Below are 6,000 nucleotides of genomic sequence, written 5' to 3' on the forward strand. Positions count from 1 at the left end.
TTTTTTCAATTGATTAATTAAAACCGTAAAATGCAGTCAAGTCCGCAGTAGAAATTGCATAAGCAGAGGTCAACAATAGATATCGATAATTAATTATTATGAAGGTTGATTTTTCGGCCGATGATCTCAATGAATTCATTCATCATCCGCTTTGCAATTGCAAATTTAATGTCGCACCAAAAATGAAATACTTATCTCAATCGAATAAGATAAATGGTTGTATTCAAAACGCTGAAGTATAATAAATAGACACGATTTTCTTTTACTAGCTACATATGAAATATAGCAAGAATTGTGTTGCACTCAACAACTTTAAAAAAAAGAGATCGGAAATCATGATAATTACACATTTTGCAAATATTTGTATCATTGAAAAAAGAGACTTATGTATGTACATATTTCCTTAATTTATACACAAAACGTTAGTTGGCAGCTTTTAAAATTAAGAAAAATAAAGCTAATTATTTACATATTAATTCCATAAATTAGATTGAATTTATAAATAATAATAAAATAATAATAATAATAAAAGTAATAATCATGGTTTATTAACAAAAATTACAATTTCTTTATCTACTACATATGTACTTAGGTTATATATTTTTCTGGATTATGTATAGTCTGCCTCACTAGGTACAACCTGTTTTAAGGCAGTAATTTTTATGCAAAAATAAACAATAACATGACTACCTACTTGTTAATTTATTAAAAAGTTATACAATATATATCCCATTTATTATTTGAGAATATTTTTTAGTAAGTTTTCCGATTTTTCTCTACCTAAATCCAGTAACCATTTTATTACAAATTTATTTAATTGAATTCGGGTCACGGTTTTGTAATGTTCGGGTAACATATTGAATATTTTTGGGCCCATAAACCTGAAATTTCTTTGTCCGAATTTAGAGTTTGTGGTAGACCCCATGACCCATCCTTTAGTTTGACTGCTGGTAGTGTCGGAGTGTTCCTTTTGGGATTTGGTAGAATAATTTGCTTTCACAAACATAATGATTCTAGATATATATAAGTGCCTTATTTCTAACATATCGAATAAATAAAACGATATATCGGTTTTTTTTTTAAAGTTGTAGTGTGAGGAAGTTCAGTGGTTTTTAAATATTTTTTTACTAGTTAATATACTATCAAACTAAGCAAATAAAAAAAATCGTATTATCAGGGCAATGGTTAATTAAAGTTTTGAAATTTCAAAATTACTCCGCATGATACATAATAAGTTCTCGTCGGAGAGTTCTGCTGATTGGTGAGTTAGCTTCCCGGAAACCGGATATCTATCACAACGCTCTTATCATTGGTTTATCCGAGTGAATAGTAGTTCATGTTTATTAAAATCAATTTTTACCGAGTATAAGAAAATATTTTTCATATCGTTGAATTTCCGTGGCACTAAACTTCCTCATTAAAGCAGGCATTTTCCTTCGTAGCGTCATAGAATAAAGACACGGGAGGCAATTACCCACGAATTGAAATGTCATTTTCTTCACGCTTGTAACGTGTCTGTTTAATAATACGCCATTGATTAATAATACGTTTTCCGATTCAATCATTATCATTCGACCCAGAGACCAACTAAATGCAGCACAACTCAAATATATGCATGGAGATGGTAAGGTTCAAGACTTAAAGTTTGGGTGCCACAAGGACAGTTAAATATGGCAGTATGATTCTGCTTTTTACAGCAATATATTAATTTATTTATTGTATATACGGCTTAAGCCGATTACAACAGTTATATGAAGAAACCTACGAGGCATATTCAGAAAGTAAGTGAACTAGATTTTTACATTAAAAAAAAGTGTGTTTGTAAAAAAAATACAGGATATTGTTGAGACACTTGTTAAATATTTTTTCACATAATCGTCATTCCGATCAATGCATGTGGAGAGTCGTGTCACAAGCTTTTTTATGCCACCTCAAAGAGCTGTCCCGCCAGTTTCTTCCCCCACTTCAGAACCTCATTCTGCACCTGCTAGTCGGTCGGAAATTTAATTTCAGCCATGTGTGCCTTCAGGGAGTTGGAAATATGATAATCGTTTCGTATTCGTTTCGCGAGTAGGAAGCGGATCACATCATGTGGCTCGCACTTGGCGGGATTTCTTACAGACATCTTTCACGCAACTGGGCACTACAACGTGAGTTTACGTACTAACGTGTTTCTTCCATGCTCGCTCTGTCAGGAGATCCTCTTTTACCACTCAGTGTTGCCAACCCTCAAAAACCAAAAAACTACAACCCGTTATGGTCACGTTACGCTTACTTTCTGAAAATGCCGGGTAAATATCTGAAAAACGTGATGGTAAGGTCAGGTGTCAAGTCTAGTCAAGTTTAGGTGCCCCAGTGACAGTGAAATACGCAAATGTGATTCAACCTTTTACAGCAATATGTCATGTTGACTTTGCCGGTAATCGAACCCCGCACGTCAAGTATGCAGACGAACGCCCCAACCACTAATATCCGCTCGATTTCCTTTCCTTATTCAGGATTTTTACCCAAGGGTAGCTATCGAAACGAACACTCGTTTAGGAATTTGGTTCATGCACACATAATTATATTCTTCATTCGCTCAAACACGGAAATACATACAGTTTTGCTTATTTTTTATTGATTAGTTCGTACAAATGCATGAACAATTTAGAAAAATAATACAATGACGATACTCGGGGCGGATAAAGACTAGTTCTGAGTGTAAAATAGAACCAGAACCCTGAACGAATATTTCCGACTCGATAGCTACTCTCATGTAAAAATCCTGCTAAAGAAAATCAATTGGTCATAAGTCTGCCCCGCAATTTAGTAGTTGGCGTACCTACTTCGCTTGAGGTTCTGGGTTGGATTATTGGGAAAGTCGACACGAAATACTGATTCATTAAAGGTGCTTTTAGACTGCAATACTGTTTTTTTTCTGGAAAGTGAAAAGTAAGACTGATCCCCTGCTTTATGCAATAGATGGTACTGATGCATCCCGATGCACAAAAAAGTATGAAAATGTTGATGATTTTTTTAAGTGAGTGGCCATTTTGGTACTTGACCGGGTATTGGACAAATAAAAAGGCGGCAATAGCAATAGTAAAATAAAAATAAACCTATTTATTGGATTATTGTTTTATGGCATTTTACGAGTATTCAGTTCACATTGAATTAACCCACCTGTTGATTTTTACGCTTTTCTACTCGCCACGATGTTTGGAAATTATTTACGAGTAACCATATTGGAATTCCACTAAGTAAGCCATAATATGAACTGAAGTTTCAAGTTAATCCAACCGTTCTTCTATTGAATACTACCTGTTGCTTTTGATATAGGATGAACATAAATATCGTCCACTTGGTGATAAAATAAACTAACCCTTATATCATGTTTTGAGAAAAATGTCATCTAGTTGACAAAAAAATATATTTTCAGTCCTTTATCGACATTTGTTCAGCTAGGTTAATAAAACTTTCAGTAAGTATTAATTATAGAATATACCAAATAATAATATACCCAATTTAAAAATAAAACGTTATGAAAAACTTTGATACCAAAGAGATATTAGATATTTTTAATATGGGTCTTTTAACAACCTAAACAACGATAATATAACGTTATATTAAAAAAAACATTCTCTGTTCCAGTGTTATAATATTTTATTAACAACGTGCACGATTGCATTCAGAGTTTCAGCATTTTAAATATTTTCTATAAATTGTTATTTATAACGTCTGGCCTTTATTTCCAGATATTCTTGGTCTTTCAAGATATTTATTTACTTTTTATTTTTGTATTACAAGACTCACCAAGCCAATTTATATGGCCTCTCGATGAATTATCCTTTACATTAAAACATACTATTACACAATTGGTTAATTAATAATTACTACTAACTTAACTATAAGGAGCGAGAATTATTTAAAAAGAAAAGCATTAAGAACAAAAAGAAAGAAATACAAAACAGGAATACCAAAATTTAAAATGGATATGTGAACATAATAAACATAAATTCTTTTTTAAAACATTATTTATAAATATTATATTTTATTTATATATAAATTCCTGATCGAATGGCCATTCTCTTACTTTGCCCTTGTCTCTTCTGGTAGTGCCATTTCTAAGATCGATTGTGCATTTCATAAACAAACCTAGTGCACTTTTATTATATTGGTAATTTTGCAACCTACTGTACTTTTTATCCTCATAGTAATTTTCGACTACGAATATTATTTTCAATTTATTTAATCTTTTATAAATTTGAGGGTCTTGTTCTTGAATTTTTTCTTGACTTTATTTTTATTTTGGAAAAACGCTCCTTCGGAGGATCAATGTTTGGCGTATGATGGAGCTTTACCACCGCACCACTTTGTTAAAATTGTATATTTCACACTGATTTTTACGAAAATTGAACTCGGAACCACCGTGCGTGAGGCAAAGGTAGATATCACCCTACGAATACTATTATTTATAAATTTAAGATATTAATTAACTTCTTTCATGATTTATTTTTGAGAATTCAAATGTACGTTTTAATAATATTTATATAAGTTCTACTGAACTGCACATTTATAGTTCGTCATGAGATATTGTGTACAGACTGAAAAGTACATATTAAAATCTTATGTATTTTTTTTATCAAAAATCTAGGTGTTTCCATTTAATTGATGAAAAATGTGTAATGTATTTTTTATGTGAATATTTATATTTTTTATTATTTATAAAACAAAAAGATAAACATTAAAAATTATTCTATTATGGTAAAACGTTTAATAAAAATATTTTTTTTATTAAATATAAAAATTGTTATTTTAATAAAATTAAAATAAAAGTCAATTTTGATTATTTTCTTTGTATTAAATACTGATAACTAATCGATACAATTCGATAATTTAGTAGTGTGAATTAAATATTTAACAATCTTTTTAAATAGTCTCCCAATTAGACCGCGCCAAACTGTACGTGAAGATTAAAGTGAAGTAGGAAATTAATATTTAATACAAATTAATATAACACTTAAAACATAAACAAAAACCGAACTAAAATGTTCAAAAAAACATATTTTAATGAAATTAACGGGTTTTATATTATTTTAATATCATGTTTATAGTTATAGAATATTAGCAAAAAAACAGTTTTTTATAAATCGGTAAAATACTAATATAGTGACCCCCTTTTTAAGAACAGACTTCAACCTCTTATATCATTTATAATATTATCCACTGTAAAATGTTCACGTGTTCTGTTGCGACATTTATTTATCTTGTTATAATTCCGAGAAATCCAGTATTTGTTTGCAAATATTTAGACCCACTAAAATATTGTTAGTATAACTGTAAAAAAACCTCTCAAAAATAATTTTGCATCTAAAACTAAGAGGTTTAATTTTTGGCGCTGCTTTTTATCGACAAAAAAAATGTTGAATGCGAAATACCCAGGTTTAAATACACTTATTTGACTTTTATTACATTTTAAAACCGCGAATCAAAATACAACTAGACCACTCCCATAAATAAAACCGTTAACTGAAAAACGCAATGAAATATTTTTTATGAGAATTTTGATAATATTACTCGATATAAAGTACATAAAGTATTATATTTAACAGTAGCACTAATAAACAGGGAAGTTTATCGTTGTATCGCCGAGAGAAATTAAAATAACTAATAAGAACATTATCGAATAATTTAATGATAATAATATTTTTAAATTGTTTTATTTTACCGGTCGATCCGTTTTTGATGGAATAGTTTTGTTAAAACGGTATTTTTAAAATGCAAAGTAAAAGATATGAACGGCATAGTTCAAAATTCACAAATTCTTCCATTATTTTTTTAAATCAGCGATTTATGCTTTAAAACCGGCATTTCAATATTAAAAATCGAATTTGCAACAAAAATTTATGGATTCGATTTGATTTAAGTAACACAAAATATGTAATTAAATACACTAGTGAATAAGTTTGGAATATAGGTTAGGGGTACGAACCTGTGAACTGCGGCTTGTTCCCAGTT

The 6,000-nt window shown here is 30.1% G+C and overlaps 1 protein-coding gene across 1 annotated transcript in view; it reads right to left on the reverse strand.

Annotated features, from left to right (window-relative positions):
• Tdc2 (Tyrosine decarboxylase 2) overlaps nucleotides 1-6,000 on the reverse strand; it is a 57,884-nt gene extending 51,884 nt beyond the window's left edge. The window contains exon 1 of the mRNA XM_088241867.1: nucleotides 5,975-6,000. The gene's annotated coding sequence lies outside the window, so the exon portion shown is untranslated. The remainder of the gene's footprint in view (nucleotides 1-5,974) is intronic.

The sequence above is a fragment of the Micrasema longulum genome, unplaced genomic scaffold (genome assembly GCF_059751315.1).
Source record: "Micrasema longulum isolate JH-2025_06_02 unplaced genomic scaffold, ASM5975131v1 h1tg000133l, whole genome shotgun sequence".
NCBI lineage: Eukaryota > Metazoa > Arthropoda > Insecta > Trichoptera > Brachycentridae > Micrasema > Micrasema longulum.